The sequence below is a fragment of the Rattus norvegicus genome, chromosome Y (assembly GCF_021556685.1).
Source record: "Rattus norvegicus strain SHRSP/BbbUtx chromosome Y, alternate assembly SHRSP_T2T, whole genome shotgun sequence".
Taxonomy (NCBI): domain Eukaryota; kingdom Metazoa; phylum Chordata; class Mammalia; order Rodentia; family Muridae; genus Rattus; species Rattus norvegicus.
The window spans coordinates 62,896,442-62,913,029 of record NC_141555.1 but is presented as its reverse complement, the minus strand read 5'-3'; the positions used below and the strand labels follow the sequence as shown (position 1 = coordinate 62,913,029).

At 45.4% G+C, this 16,588-nt stretch overlaps 1 pseudogene; it reads right to left on the bottom strand.

The window, feature by feature from the left end:
• Window positions 1-225: 225 nt before the first annotated feature.
• On the bottom strand, window positions 226-13,434 carry LOC147998064 (Y-linked testis-specific protein 1-like; annotated as a pseudogene).
• Between the last annotated feature and the right edge of the window lie 3,154 nt (window positions 13,435-16,588).

Below are 16,588 nucleotides of genomic sequence, written 5' to 3'. Positions count from 1 at the left end.
GGTCATCCCCAGGACTGCTCAGTGTGGGTCTCCTTCCTCCCCTTCTGTGTATCACCATCTGAGAATTCAGGATGGGTCTGTATGTGCAGAGTGGTGAGGACTGTTCTCTGCCAGGAGAGCCTCTCTTCTCTTCACTTCCACAAAGCTTCATGTCTCATTCATGTCAGCATAGAGGAGACACGGCTGATGGTGTAGTAAATCATTCTTAACTCCTCTGGGAGGTTGTTAGAGCTGCTTAGAGGGGTAGAACTTGTGGATTTCTGCCTGCAAAGGCAGGTCCACTCTGTGGAGAAGGGAGGGGGCAACAGCCTGAGGGGTAGAACTGAGCCCAGCCTGCTCCGAGATCCCTTGTGTTTCCAGTGCATCTCCATTACACAGTTTTGTTTGCTCAACTCAGTTTTCGGTAGCATCACTCTGGGCCCCCTTTGCTTGTGGTTTGAAATTTTGAGCTAATGCTAAAGTAACCTCTGGAAAGGGGTGGAGCTGGGAGATGTTGTTTCTTCTGTTCAAGTAAATAACAATTTGTAAGCGGTGGGCGAAGTTGTTGCAAGTCTAGCTATTTTCCTCTCTGGGTATCAGACATCAGGCTACAGGTATGACCAGGATTTGATTGTGAATCTCCAGGTAACAAGTCCCATTGGTGGCGAGTCTCTTCATGACTCTCAGATACCAAACTCCAATTTTGACACAACTTCTTGTGGGACTAAGAGAACAACATCTAGTGAAGAAGACAACCTGGCTTGGCATCCAGAGACAAGTCTCAGTTCTGAAGAGACAGTCCTGGATCAGATGAGGACCTCTGTGGATCAGAATGTGTACCCACGTCATAATGGAACACTCAAAATAGAAGAAAGCCTAGAACCTCAAGTGACTTCACTTAGTTACCAAGCCCCCTATGTAGGAGAATCTTCAGATACTTCAAATTCCCCTTTGATTCAAATACAGCCTCAGGAAATCTCTTCAGCTTCTGGTTTGGACCAGGGACAGCATCCAGAGATAAAGTTAGACCTCAAGACCCAGAGCCCTGTGTCCTTGAAGAACCCTCATAACTCAAAGTGATACTGCTATACCTACCAGGGTTGTAAGAAATCTTACAAAAAGTCTCAGCACCTCAAGGACCACATGAAGAAACACACTGGGGTGAAGCCTTATATGTGCAATAAGCCTGGACGCGATTGGAAATTCTTCCGTTTAGTAGATCTCAACAGACACAAACAAAAGCATAGTGGGGAGAGGCCCTACCCCTGTCCCATGTGCAACAAAAACTATTCCAGATTTTATTACCTTAAGGAGCATCTGAGGAGCCATATTCAAGCATCACCTACCACTGCAACCTAATTGTTCACAAACAATATCTTCCCTAAAGAAGCTTTATTGTTTCCTACCTTTTAGCATCAGAAGGGGTTTACAGATAAACCTCTGAATCCAGTATCCCTAGGGGACAAGGACCCTCTTGTGTCTGTTGCCATGACAACCACCACACATTCCCAGAGTACTACTCACCTGCGTGCAGAGGTGCCTGTCATTCATTACCTGGCATGTATGTCATGGCCTGAATAAAAGACAGAATCCCCGACCCTTCACTCCTTTTTTCTTTTTTTTCCTCTTTCTGCTTTCCCTCCCCCAACCCCCAAGACAATTAAAAAAAATGTCTTCCATGGGAAAAAAAAAAACAGAAACAGGTATTTGTAATCACCACAGAGAGCTCCCTTCTTTCCTCTCAGAACAAAGGAGACGACAGCCAGAGTGTCCTCTGCCTGACTCTGTAGGGGCTTCTCAAGGGCAAACCCCAAACCTGCAGCGTTTCCCCCCAAGTCTTTGTTCCATGATGCGGCAGACACTTTACTGACCTAGTGACCTGCTTCTTTGCAGTCATGCATTTTAAAAGAAAAAGCTTTAGGAATGGGAACCAAATAGCTGACTCTTTCTAGGGTGAATACAGAAATCAGATACCACAAAACTAGGATTTATATATATATGTGTGTGTGTGTGTGTGTGTGTGTGTGTGTGTGTGTGTGTGTGTGTGTGTGTGTTGTTTATATATATATATATGTGTTTGTATGTATTGTGTATATATATATATAGTATATTGTATATATACAGTATAAAGGTATCACATGTGTGAAACTAAGTGCACACACGCTAATATGTATATATGTATTCATAAAATTATCAGTGCGTTCCATGTATGTATGTTTATGTGTGCATGCATGCATGTATGCTCATGTTCTTGGTGTGCATATGCATGCGGATATATGTGTCATGCAAGTCTGTATGCATGAAAGTGTATGTCTGTGTTGATGCCACTTAGTCTTGTCCTCCACCTGCACGCCGTAACCAGCCTGATCTCACTGTCACTTTAGATGGAGCTGGGTGTCTTCTCCTTCTGGTAGGAAATGATGGACCAAAGTGAATACGATCATAGACTGGAGACCCCAGCACAGTTCATACACACATGGTGGAAGTGGCTCTGTACTCAGTTAGAAGCAGGTACTCAGGTCTCTGACTCTTGTCTATGAGCCAGAGAAGGACACCTTTCCTCTCTTCTCTCCTTCTCTGGTTTCCATGACGTGTCCTCATGCTGCTCCTCAGAGTTGCTGGTAGGACGCTCCCTGCCTGTTGCCGTAAGAGACAGACCTGTACCCGGAGAAGCCCAAGTGGGCAGAGTGGGTATCTGCTGGTCCCGAAATCCCGGTTAACTCCAGCACTCCTGCCGATCACGTAACAGAACTGTGCACTAGTCGTGGGGGTATAATTGATTGTTCCCACCTGGCTTGTAAACCTTGGGCCATTATCTTTCTAGTCCAGGCTTCAGATAATGGCCATACAGCGAGTTTTGCTACTACCTTGCCCTGGGAGAGAGCAAAAAAAATTTTTAATAGATATTATTAAAAGGGTGTTAATCCATGAACACATAACCAGCTGAAATGAGCTGAAAGTGACATTGTGACTGAATGGAGGATGTGTGAGGCATCTTTATCTAATAACCACCATTTGCCATAATAAATATTTCAAATCAAAGCTGATGAGTCAAGTTCCTTTCTTTAAATATGCTTCTGCCAATAGTCCTACACATCCGTAACCCATTTTACTGCCATCTCTTCTACTGAGAGCGGAGGCAAAGGCTTTCTATTCTCCCCAATGTCCCCACAGACTCAGTACTGATTCCTTTGGGCCCTCCGTGGCAGGTACTTTTAAGCCTAAACCCGCAGGCACCGTTTGGTGGGGGGGGTGGTTGTGTGGGGTTCAATGTCCCCATTTGTGTGTCCAGCTTGCGCTCAGTTCTCACATCATGTTCTCTTATCCGCGTGCTCGCCCACACAGAATCATTTCAGACAAAGTTGTACCCGCTTTCTTATCCCAGGTGGGGCTTCTGTTCTCTTCTTGTCTCTTGGGTTTCACAGAAAGGGCACCCCAAAGTCCCCTGAAATAGTTGACAAGGTAAAGCACATCGTTGGGTGACCAGCAGGGGTTTTCAGAGCTACAAGGCACAACGGAAGAAATGTTGGTGAGATTTATTAAGTCATGAAGTAGTCCTGGGACTAATAATATATGAAAATAAAAGAAAAAAATAACAATTCTTAAATAACTATGATCACGCGCGCACACACACACAGACACACAGTCCTTCTACACAAGCATGCACATGCACTCAGGAGTTCACAGTTAACAGACAGGTGTCATCTTCTTCAGTGTCTGACTGTGTTCACTGCTGGCTGAACTTACTGTGGTAAAGACCGCCACCTATTTGATTATTAAACCCTGCCTTTCCTCCTGGGCATCCAGCTCAGTGACATTGCCTGGTATCCGTGGACTGAGTGCCAATGGAAAGGTCAGTGTATATGACTGGATTACTGGCAGCCTCCTCTCCAGCCCCTCGTGTCCTTTCTCCCCTCCTTTCTTGGCTAGCTCTATGGATTCTTAGGCTCATACTAGGGCAGAGCTATGGGGAAGGGGAAACCTGGGTCCCAGGAGACAATGTGGAGTCATGTTAAGAAGGTAATTGCAGCCAGAGAGGAGATCTGGGCCCTGGGTTGGCAGCTGATATTTCAAAGGCTCTTGTCTGAGTCATTTATTGACTTCCTCTTCAGAGATAACTACAGTAGGAGAAGCAATCCTCTCTATACGCCACCAGCTGGAAAGGAGCTTTCTTTATTGAATTTCCACGTTTCATTTTTCATTTTGTAATGTATGCATCACGTGTACTCACGGTCGTGTGCACATATTTGTGGAGGCTGAAAGACTGGTGTCAGTCTCGGGAACACCACCCACATCATCTGAAACAAGGTCTCCCATTGTCCTGGATCTCAATAGTTAGGCTAGATAGGCTGGCCCCCCAAGTTCCAGGATCCACCTGTCTCTACACATCAGCACCGTATTAATAATATACAGTGTGCACACACACTCCCGGCATTTCCTTCAAAGTAAGAGCTTGGACTTAAGGACTACAAAGTTAAAATAATCAACAGACTGGAGAGAAAGCTCAGCGGTTAAGAGAAATGACTGCTCTTCCTAGACGTCCTGAGTTCAAATCCCAGCAACCACATGATGGCTCACAACCATCTGTAATGGGATCTGATGCCCTCTTCTGGTGTGTCTGAAGATGGCTACAGTGTACTCATAAATAAAGTAAATAAATAAAAAAAATTGAATGCATTGTTTTTGTGGATTACATAGGACTGCCTCCTTCTCTTCTCTTTCTTCTTCTTTTCCTTTTCCTCCTTGTCTTCTAAGGCATATATATATATATATATATATATATATATATATATATATATATATATATATATATATGTGTGTGTGTGTTTGTGTGTGTGTGTGTGTGTGTGTGTGTGTGTGTGTGTAGGGGTGTTTTATATGAACGCATGTATATGTACCTTGGGCATGCCTGGAGCTCAGGGAAGCCAGCAGAAGGTCTTCCCTGAAACCGGAGTTACAGATGTGTAGGGGCTGCCATGTGGGTGCAAGACATCAAACCTGAGTCCCCTGCAAGAGCAGCCAGTGCTTTTAGCTGCTGAGCCATCATTCCAGCCCACACTGGGGTCTGATCCTTAACAGCAGAAGGGATCGTGCTTAGTCTTTTTGATCTGGTAGGAGGTGGATGCAAGAGTGATCATGAGAACTGCTGAATTAGAAAGGAAGAATGGAGTAGAAGGCTCATTTCATACATACTGCAAGGAAAAGGCATCTAGATATATAGTTACTGGAGAGACAGGGACGGCCTCATGCATACATCAGTCCCCTATTAGAGTAAATGTTGACTGGATTGTCCTCTTCTCTGCTTAAAAACACTAAAGTAAATGGCTCATAAAGTAGAAAGAAGTCCCCCCACCCCTTTAACAGAAAGAACTTAGACGTGCAAATGTTTTGACAATTAAAGGGTAGGTCATGAGAGACACGTGATGCCTGTTTTGACTGAAGGTTGACAAGGCCTCTGTAAGCATTTGAGTTGGGAACTGCAGTGGATGTTTGGGTTTGTTACCTCTGTCCTCTGTCTGGTGGCTTGCACTTCTTGAGTGCCATCAGTCTTATGAAGATCAGAGTGTGCTGTGGTTAAGGTGCGATAATGGTAGCTTAAAAATTCGTTAATGACTAGAAATTGTAGAAGGGGGGAAGGTGGCCGCTATCTGTTTAATGAGATCTGGAATTTTCCTTGAGTTCTTTTACAGTAAGATGATAATTTTGGGGAGCAGACTCAATGCTGCGCTGTAGGCAATACTGTAGCCCTCTCTGTCAGTTAGAAAACAAAGCAAAACAAAAAGAAAAAAACACCACATGAGCAGCAGACACGCTCCAAGACTGGGTCTTTTTATACAGCTCAGAACCCACCTGTCTAGGGTATGGTTCCCCCCACAATGGGCTTGACCCTCCTAATCAGTGAACAATCAAAGCAGTTCCTCATAGACATGTCCACAGACCCACAAACCTCTGGGCAGTGGAGCTCAGGCAGGAGCATTATTGAGATACTTGTGTTTCTTTCGTCTTGTGGCTCTCCTCTTTGTTTCTTGACTTAGAACCTTCTGTTTGGTTACTACGTGGGGGAAGGGAGCCCACACAGGAAATGTACTGCAGAGTCCAGCTTCACCTCTGCCTCTGGTCCTCTTGTTGGCCCTGTGGGATGCGTTAAGTTCCCCCTCTCTTTCTGTTCCCACTGCTAAACGTTATAACCACTGGGTCATTAGCACTCTTTCTTGTCCGTGGAATAAGGACAGAAGTGACTGTGTCATCTCCTCGGTAATGCAGACTGTCCATCATTCTCTTGAGCCTGTCCAGGTCACTGTGACTTACAGTGATAGAAGAGCCAGAAGCTGCAAGCACAGGCTCCTGGGAATCTGTGAGGCCTCAGTCCTCGCTGCTGCCCCATGGAGTCTGTTCCAGTCTCCTTTCTGTGGCTGTGATAAAACGCTTGGATGGAAAGTAGTGTAGGGGAGGAAAATGTTTTGACTTCAACTTTCAGGTCATGGAGGGGAGTCAGAGTAGGCACCACAACAAGATTTTGAGGCTGATGCCACCAAGGGACTCTGCTTGATGGCTTGCTCCAGCTCAACTAGCTTTCTTATACATCTCAGAACGACCTGCCTAGGGATGGTGCTGCCCACGGTGGGCTTGGCCCTCCTAAGTCAGTCAACAATCGAGGCAATTCCTCATAGGCCTGCCCACAGACCAACACGATAACACAATAAGACATTTGCTAACCCCCCCTCACGTGTGTGTCTGTCTGTCTGTCTTTCTCTCTCTTCAAGTGATGCTGAGTTGATCAGAGGTTATAGTTAACCTGTTTATGCTAGCTGCAGCACACATCTTGCTTTCTTGTTTCTGTAGACTCATAAATGGTGCAGAGATGTGCCCCATGGTGAATCATACCCGAGTCTCACCAGGAACTGATTTAGATGAGATTTTTGGTTCAGGAGTGAGTCTGCACTCTGAAGTACTTGGCTATGAAAATGACAAGCATTTTGGATGCCGGAGGGTAGAATTGGATTGAGTTGTGTTCTCTTTAAAAAGATACGCTGACATCTGTGATGTCAATGGCACGGTGGGTTCCATGGGGAGGTTGAGGAGACAAATTACTCTTTAGAAAGAACTTCATGAGGAAAAGGTCAGCACCACAGACAGCCATCACAGTCATGATCAGGACCTGAAGCAGCAGTGAAAAACCTCTGACCCTGATGGGGAACTTCCTTTGGAGAGATGGTCACCAAAGGGAAATCTTTTGTCCTCACTCTTTTGGCTTCAGTGTCTCAGCATGGGCAGCAACAGCATTTGTTCTGGGAAAAGCGAGGTCTGACAGAGTCCATGAAGGGGCCCTCCTGGATCTTACACACTCTGTAAGACCAGTCTTGCAGCTGGTCCTAGTTGGGCTCTGCTCCCTGCTGGGGACAGAGTCTACTCAGTGAGGCCCGAGACGTGGGATCTAATTCCCCATCAATTGTTTTAGACGTGTTTACTTTTTCTCATGCATCGCTTTAGAACCGGCCTGTTTATCAAGGACCACTGGTCCATGTAATTCATCAGCTAAGGAAAATGCTCAAATGGCTTTCTTTCACACTAGCAGGATTTTAAAAGGTGGTTATTTAATTACAGGCTACTCGTGAGAGGGACAGATAAACCTAATAGAGCATTTTATTTAGTGGGGGAATGACACCTGAGCACAGCAGATGCGTGTGTGTGTGTGTGTGTGTGTGTGTGTCTGTGTGTGTGTGCATGTGTGTGGGTCTGTGTGTGTGTATGTGTGTGTGTCTGTGTGTATGTGTCTGTGTGTGAGTGTCTGTGTGTGTCTGTGTGTGTGTGTGTTTGTGTGTGTGTGTGTGTGTGTGTGTGTGTGTGTGGTGACAGCACTAACACTGTCAATTTCTCCCTGTCTACTCTTCAGGTTTGATGCTAACTTGGAACTTTTAATGTGACTTCAACCTCTCCCCTACACCTTTGCCTCCTTCTCTTTCCCACATCCTTCTCTCCTTTTATCCATCCTCCAGGGTGGGACACCAGCATTCAGTTCACAGGGTAAGAAAGCCCAAGCCTTGAAGATGCAGACAGTCTTCTCTATACCTTAGAGGGTGCAATCAGAACATGTCCACCTCTGAATTAGTTCTCCTGGTAAAAGAGACACTCTGTTCTGGGTGTAAGCACAGAGCCATGTGGGGGTGAAACCGTTTATGTGAGAGAACATCCCTTAGGATACTGAGAAACACACAGCAGAAGGCAGGGCATGAAGGTTGTGATAGACTATATCCTGATGGGGACTGGGAAGATAGCTCAGTGGGCAAGAGCCTTTGCTCTGCAAGCCCAAAGAGTTCAAATTCTCTCTGCACCTTTGTAAAACTCCAGGCATGGCTAATCATGTCTGCAACATGGTAGGGTGGAGGCGGTTGGATTTCCAAGAGGATCCTTGGCAGACACACTAGTCAAAAGGGTGGGCTGTGGTTCACTGAGAGACGGAGAGTAGTGAGGAAGAGAATGCACATTCTACTCATCTCTGCACGTATGAACACACGTATGTGCTCTTGCACTTGGGAACAGGCACTTATACAAACACATGAATCCCCCAACCACACCCCTTTGGAACCATGAATTCAGTTGCTCTATAACCTATGTGACTGAGTATTCTAGCAACACAAAATTTTACATTCTCCTTGTCTTGTAAACTCCATTTTCTGTTCTGTTTACAAACACAAGAAGCTAAAGTTATGATTTCCCAGGCCCGGGATGGTGTGTCATAGCTTTTGGTCTTTCTGGAACAGCATCTGTCTATCAACAGAGGGACGTCAACAGAGGGGCTTTCCATCTTACCCTCAGTGACATGGAGCCATTTGAGGGTTTTAACCAGTGACTGCGGTGCTGATTTTTCCTTTTGAGAAGTAGATTGTACAGAATGTACAACATCACTCGGTTACGGGATGAACAACACATCAGAGCCTGGGAACAGTGAACTGATTGTCAATGCGGTTTTGTGTATGTGGAGTATGTTAAGACAGTGGATCTGAGAGAGAGAGAGAGAGAGAGAGAGAGAGAGAGAGAGAGAGAGAATGAGCTTGATCTTACAATATCTGTTCAATGTATAATGTGATCAGAATACTACACCTCATACTTCAAATGTATACAGTCTCAATTTGTCATGCATAATCGATAAATCTCAAAAAGAAAGGTAAAGGGGAGTTGGGACGGAAAGTTCTGGAAGGGGCTAGGGAGAGAGTCTAGCAGTTAAGCACTCGTTCCCCAGAAACTTACATAGATGCCCCATGGATGTGGAGACCATCCTATAAGTCCACCTTGGAAGGCAGAGGTATGAGGCCCAGAGCACGCCGTCTGGAAAGGTGACCCACACCAAAAGGAGCTTTGCCTGTGAGTGAGAGTTGCTGCCACAGTGAACAAGACAGACAAGACATTAAGGATATTTCCTGAGTGTACCAGGTTCTTCCACATGTGTGTGCATGCACATGTGTTAACTGGGTGATTAATTCTCTCTCTCTCTCTCTCTCTCTCTCTCTCTCTCTGTCTCTCCCTCTCTCTCTGTCTCTCCCTCTTTCTGTCTCTCCCTCTCTCTCTGTCTCTGTCTGTCTCTGTCTGTCTCTCTGTCTCTCTGTCTCTCTGTCTCTCTGTGTCTCTCTCTCTCTCTCTCTCTCTCTCTCTCTCTCTCTCTCTCTCTCTCTCTCTCTCTCTCTCTCTCTGCTTACAGAGCAGTAGCTCTCTATTGCTCCCGTGTTATGCTCCCTGCCATGATGATGGACCAGACGTCTGAAACTGTAAGTTATCCTCCAATTACATGCTTTCATTATAGTAGTTCCTTGACCATGGTGTCTCTTCACAGCAACAGAACAATGACTGAGACAGGGAGCCGGCCAACAAGCAGTTCTCCTTGTTACCGCTTCAAGCTCCTGCTCTGGTTTCCCTCAGTGATGGTCTGTTACCTGTAATGTAATAACCCTTTCCTCCCCAAGTTAGTTTTGATCATGGCATTCATCACGGAGAGAAGGAAGCAAACTAGAAAGTCACAGGTCAGTACATGAGCAAGTCTTACCTTTAAATTAAAACAAAGTGTCTATACGTCTCTAATTGTGGTTATGAGGTAAGCGTCTGTGGCTCTACTAGACACACTGTTTCTATAAGAAATTGTCTTACTTAGAGTTCCTATTGTTGTAAGGAAACACGGTGACCAAAGAGCAAGTTATGGAGGAAAAGGTTTATTCAGCTTACACTTCTACATTACTGCTCATCACCAAAGGAAGTTGGGACAGGAACTCAAACAGGACAGGATCCTGGAGGCAGGAACTGAGTCAGAGGCTATGGAGGGGCACTGCTTACCATCTTGCTCCTCATGTCTTGCTGAGCTTGCTTTCTTATAGAACCCAGGACCACCAGCCTAGGAATGGTGCCACTCACAGTGGGCCGGCCCCTCCCCACCAATCACAAAGAAAATGCCCTCCAGCTGGATCTTATGGATGCATGTTCTCAACTGAGGCGCCCTCTTCTCTGACGACTCTAGCTTGTGTCAACTTGGCATAAAATCAGGGCGGTGGTTACAATGTGATTGTCCCATGGGAAGTGTGGCACAAGTAGGAGGTGTGGCCTTGTGGGAGTGGGTGTGGCATTGTTGGAGGAAGTATATCTCCAACACCATGTCTGCCTAGACGCTTCCATGATTGCTGCCTTGATGAAAATAGACTGAACTTCTGAACCTGAAAGCCTGCCCTAATTAAATGTTGTCCCTTGAGGTTGGGGATTTAGCTCAGTGGTAGAGCGCTTGACTAGGAAGCGCAAGGCACTGGGTTCGGTCCCCAGCTCTGAAAAAAAAAGAACCCCCCCCAAAAATGTTGTCCCTTATAAGTTGCCTTGGTCATGGTGTCTTTTCGCAGCAATGAAACCGTCAGACAACCAGCTAGTATAAAAATACCCAAATAGCAGAACTGATCAGTGATAGAAAGTATTTTCAAGTCCTGCAGTGAGAAACTTATTCTTGAGAGAAGAAACAGCAATGAATGAGTCCAAGATAAGGTTGTCTCCAAAGACACTCTTGGAGTGTAGATGTGGCTCAGAGAGACATCATGGAGTGCACAGGGGCTTCTCAGGAGGAGAGAGCTACATGGTCAGGAACCGCAAAGCATTTTGATGTCACGGCAAATGGCATAGGAAAGAGCTCAGCACCTCTGCATTGAAGGCACCATCAAGAGTTTCTGAGGATGAGCTCACATGTAAGTAAAAGACGTGAACTTCCTGGGGTAGATACGGTAACAGGGCCCCGCAGGTGTGTAGGAAGCCATCCAGTCAAAGGAGAGCCAGGAAACACCAGCCAGTGCAGGAGCTCTTTGTGGTCATCTAGGGGCATTGGGAAGAGACCTCAAAAATATTACAGGATGAAACAGAGTCTAACGTGCTCAGGGAAGCTAAACGCAGGATCAACGTAACACCGGACAGAAGCTCACGGCATCCTCATCTTCCCTTTTAAATTACTTTTGCTGATCATACAAAATAATGGGCTTTATGATTCTTTCAGGAATGGATAGATATAAACGTAGTTTGGCATTCACTACTCTTGAGTTATCCTCGTCAAAATGTCCTCCTGGGAAGCCTCCTCCTCACATCCACCTTCTGTAGTGATGGTTGGCTGTTTTTTAGGATCCAAAGAGACCAATATGGATGCGGCCCAAGTTCAACTCATTCTAGACCCTTTCTGTTCTTCCTATGTCTCCTGCTTCACTTTGTGAGAACTCCATTTTGTCATTCCTTCGTCCCTCAGTGTCCTCTACTCCCTCATGTGTTCTTTAGTCTTTCTTCCACATCCCCATCAATTTAATCTTTCTTACCCTCATCCTGGTCTCTTCTCTGCATGTGAAGTTTGGATTTAATTGAAAAGATGACTTTAGGGGCCTGGAGAGATGACCAATGGATCAAGAGCTCGTCTGCTCTGAAAGAGGACCTGGATTTGGTTCTTTGAGCTCATGTCCAATGGCTCCCAACCACCTCTAATTCCAGCTCCAGGGGACCTGACTATTCTTGTCTCTGTGGTCTCCTGTGTTCATGCCCTACCCCACCCACATAATTAAAAATAATACATCTACAGATGAGAAACAGGTTTCATTAGGTTTCGTTAGTCAAACAATCCCCGACCTTCTCTGATTCTCAGTCTGCTTGGATCAGTTTATTGGGTTTCCCATTGAGTCCAAGACCACCTCCCTGTTACCTGCCCCTCTTTACCCAACAGTCTGTCTCTCCCTCAAACTTCACCTCAGAGAGTCTATCTATTTCTGGCCCTTCTCTACGGCTTCCTAAACATTCATCTTTCTTCCCCTGTGCCATCCCTGCTCCTCTAAGCCTCATCTCCAGTTCTTTTCTCTCCCTAAAAACCAGACCAGCTCAGTCCTGTTTGTTTTAGTCTATGTCACATTAGACTCACTGTTCACAGCCTTGACTTTCCCAGCTTCCTCTCCATGTTCCATCCACCACAGCCCGTCTCCTCCAACAAAGTGTTCACACACAACACGTCACATCGCACGTTTTAATTTTTAGAGCAAAAACAAATTCCACTGGAAAAGATACTGGGGTTGTCAAAGGCCCTTGTGTGTCTGAGACACAGAAAAACAAATATTTTCCCCCCAATCCTATAAATTCCACATCTATGTCCCCCAAACTTTGTGAATCTCACCTTAACAGATCTTTTCCACCAGATTATAGACGTACATGTGGACGTCGCCATCAAACTTGATGAAGTACACGGAAGGCTTGGCTGGAACTTGGTAAATGACTTTGCCGATCTTTTTGGACCTGTCGCTTCTGGTGAACTGCACACATTGACCTGTTAAGATGTCGCTGTCAACGTCTGACTTCACCTCTGCTGGAGGAGTCTCTGGAATGATACGGAGGTTACCTTCTGTGTAATCATCCAGGAGCTGGTAGATGTATAGGACTGGATCTTTCTGGAAGGTGGTGTAAAACCAGTCCTTCATGATCGGCACCTGGGCTGGGACCACCCCCATCCAGTTGTCCTTAGAGCCATGTTTGCCCTCAAATTTATGGTCCACAGCTCGGCCAACCATGACCCTTGCGAGATTGGCGTCTTTCACTTGAGGAAACACTACTTTGTGAGGCAAGACTTTAAGCTTTAAAATCCTCTCATCACTGTGAAGTCCCAGTCCGTAGACACAATCAATTCCATCATATTTGACCAGATAGAGAGAGGGATTTCTCGGCATTTGATCTAGAACGATGGCCTTCCATTGGGTGACAGGCTCATCACCTTCCTCCCATCCGTGAGAATTTCTGCAGCCCACAATGTCCCGAAGGCCTGGGGAGAAGGCCTCCTCCTCCTCTGCTTCTGGAAGGATGGTGTGCTCATCCTCCTCAGAGACATCCTCCTCTTCTTGGCTGTAGACCTAGTGTGGTAGGCCACGGCATCCTGGTCCACTGTCTTGTGGCTATCGTTCTGTGTTCAGGCTTCATACTTGCCCGTGGCCTGGGTTTGAAGAGCTCGCCTGCTTAAACCAGAAACAATGCTGGTGCCTCTGTCATGTGACTGCCTGCAAGAACAATGGGGGTGGGGTGGGGAAGGCGCTGGACCAAGGCTCTTGTCTAAGAGAACTTTGGAGCAGGTGAGGAAGGTAAACAGGGTTGAGCATCGGAATCTAATTCTGTCGTAATCAGAAGTTCATAGGAGGGCTGTGCAATGGTGGAGCACACCTTTAATTCCAGCACTCAAGAGGCAGAGGGAGGCAGACCTCTATGAGATCAAGGCCAGCCTGGTCTACAGAGTTAGTTCCAGGATAGCCAAAGCTACCCACAGAAAAACCCTGTCTCAAAAATCAAAATCAAAAGTTCAAATGGAAATGAACAAATGGTTCTCTACAGCTCAGAATAACATATTCAGACACATTTCTTCAGCCCGTGGCACTTTGCCTCTCCTGAGGAACCTCTCCTTGAATGTCTAGGTCAGTGTGGGATTAAGTATCCCTGTCCCCACTTTAAGCAAGCAGAACAGAGAAAGGATAGCAAAGGAGCCAGAAGGGTGTCCACACCCCTCTTCTACCTTCTAACTATGCGCTATGTGGCAACATCCACAAGTGTCTGCCCAGAGACACAGCACACCAGTCCACTGGCTTTCTGTACTGTGCATCCTGACCCAGCTCCAGGTTTATTCCGCGACGCTGTTGCATCTTCGACCGCAACAACAGTCTTTTGTGTAGGCAACAGCAGTCATTTAGAAATAATATCTCCTGGGGTTGGGATTTAACTCAGTGGTAGAGCAGTTGCCTAGCACACAGAAAGCCCTGGGTTCGGTCCTCAGCTCCGAAAAAAAAAAAAAAAAAAAACAAAAAACAAAGGAACCAAAAATAAACCAAAGAAATATTATCTCCTAAAATGCACAGGCACAGAGAGGAGCTTTGTCATTTTAGTAGGATTATGAATTAGATATTGTTAGCAAAGGATAATAAACTCTTAGACTGACTAGCCTAGACCATCCGCCGAGCTCTCAAACGTGGAAGACATCAGAACATAAGGTTACTCGCTGTACGAAGGAAAACTTTTAGCTTTCTGGGCTACAAGGGTCCCAGTTATCTTCATAAACGTATTTACCGGGAGAAAAAGTCCAGGTCGTCCAGATTTTGTCTTCGGAAACCGGTCAGGCACCAAAAGGCTGCTGAACAATTGTGGGGTTCAGGAGCTGAACTGGCTTTCACAGCCCGCTGGGAAGATAGTGAACCCACCTTCCAGGAGTCTAGCACCCCCAAGTGGAAGAGAAGCGGAACCTCCGCCCTTCTCTCTGTGACATCATCCAGGCTCTGCTTATGTCATAGAAGCCCACTCAGCCCAGGTACTTCCCTAGTTACGCTTAGAAACTTCCAGCATCTAGGTTTTAGCTTCTCATGTAGCCTCGTGGAGACCCAAAGTAAAGTCCCCACCCAAATATTCTGATGAACCGAGTCACAGTCTGCCCATGTAGCTCTTTTCATGCATTTTTTTCTGAAAAAGTCTTTGGTTTCTGAGTCACCAACATCCTTGGTGGTTATTTTCCCAGGTCCTATCTTTCCTTTGGTTATCTTTACGTCATTCTCTGTATCAGAAATATTGGTAGACTCTTTCTCTGAGGGAGCCCACTGGATAGCACCCCAAAATTAGCTTTATCAAAACCCACAATTAGAGGAGGGCCATTTTTATTCACACAAAGCTGGAATTTGACAGGATTAAATACCTTGTATTGAAGTCAATGGCAATCATGAATTATGGATTCTTTGCAAATAGCGAGGAAAAATTAGCTTCTGGACCTGCTTCCAAATTCGGGATAAACTGATGACAAACCTGATATCGACCAGACATATTTTAAATGTCTTTAAAATTTACCAGCACTTCTGGTTACAAGGAATATATTAGATCAAATGCAGCAAATCAGGATGAAATAGATGAGGTAATTTTATTTTTGAAATATGGGTAGACAGAATAGTGGATGCAGGTAAGTGTGGAATTTACCTGTAATTACAGGGCACTTTAATTGTTTGTGTCACATAGTTCTTCAGATCTTCAAAAGGATTCTTTTCAGAACCCTCCCCCGTCCCCACCACACTCTGACCCTCCCTTCCCTCTCCCCAGTAATTCCCTCCCACTTTACCATTATAATTTTTTTAAAATGTACTTAGAGCTTAACAACTTATGGCAGCTTTTTAAAATCTGTCCACTTTTCTAAGTGCACCGTCTTACTCTCTGTCTGCTGTTATGACTCCTCTGCCATTATGTTACTTTGGTCCACTATGTGGATGACCTCAAGCTGGGGTTAACTCAAAGGACATGATTTTTCCCCATTTTCTCCCCTTCATCTTCCTTCTCTAGGCACCTGCTGAGATTTACAGCCTTGGGGTTTTTTTTTAAGCCTGGAAAGCAGACTCACACACACACACACACACACACACACACACACACACACACACACGCACAAACACACAGAAACACTTATAAATACAGAAACGCACACACACACACTCACACATACGCACATATACACAGAAACACTCATACATACACAAACAAACACACACACACTCACACATATGCACTTGCACACAGAAATTCTCATACATACACAAACACACAAACACACACATACATACACACAAACACACACACATGCACACACATACACACACAAACATACACATATACACACTCAAACACACAAATACAGAGTGAGACAGAGACAGAGACAGAGACAAAGAGAGACATGGTGAGAGACAGAGAGCCCATGAGAAAACATGTAATAACATCTTTCTAAGAACAATAAAAAGAGACAACTTTCAAAAAAGGGAAGAACATGTAGACAACAAGAAGAACAATCTCATCACAGCTGTCAACTTGAGGAGGAAAGAGGTTGTCTCACTCTATCTTCTAGGTTCCCGTCTGTTACTGAGCGACATTGGGGCAGGAACTCAGGCAGGACTCTAGAGGCAGGAAAGGAATCAGAGACAACTTAGAAATTCTGGGTACTTGATTGCTATCCATGACCTACTCAGCTTTCTCTCCTTCTCCTACAACCCTGGGCCACCTTCATAGGGGATGATATTCCCCATAGTTCCTCATAGACATGTCCACAGACTCACAAACCTCTGGA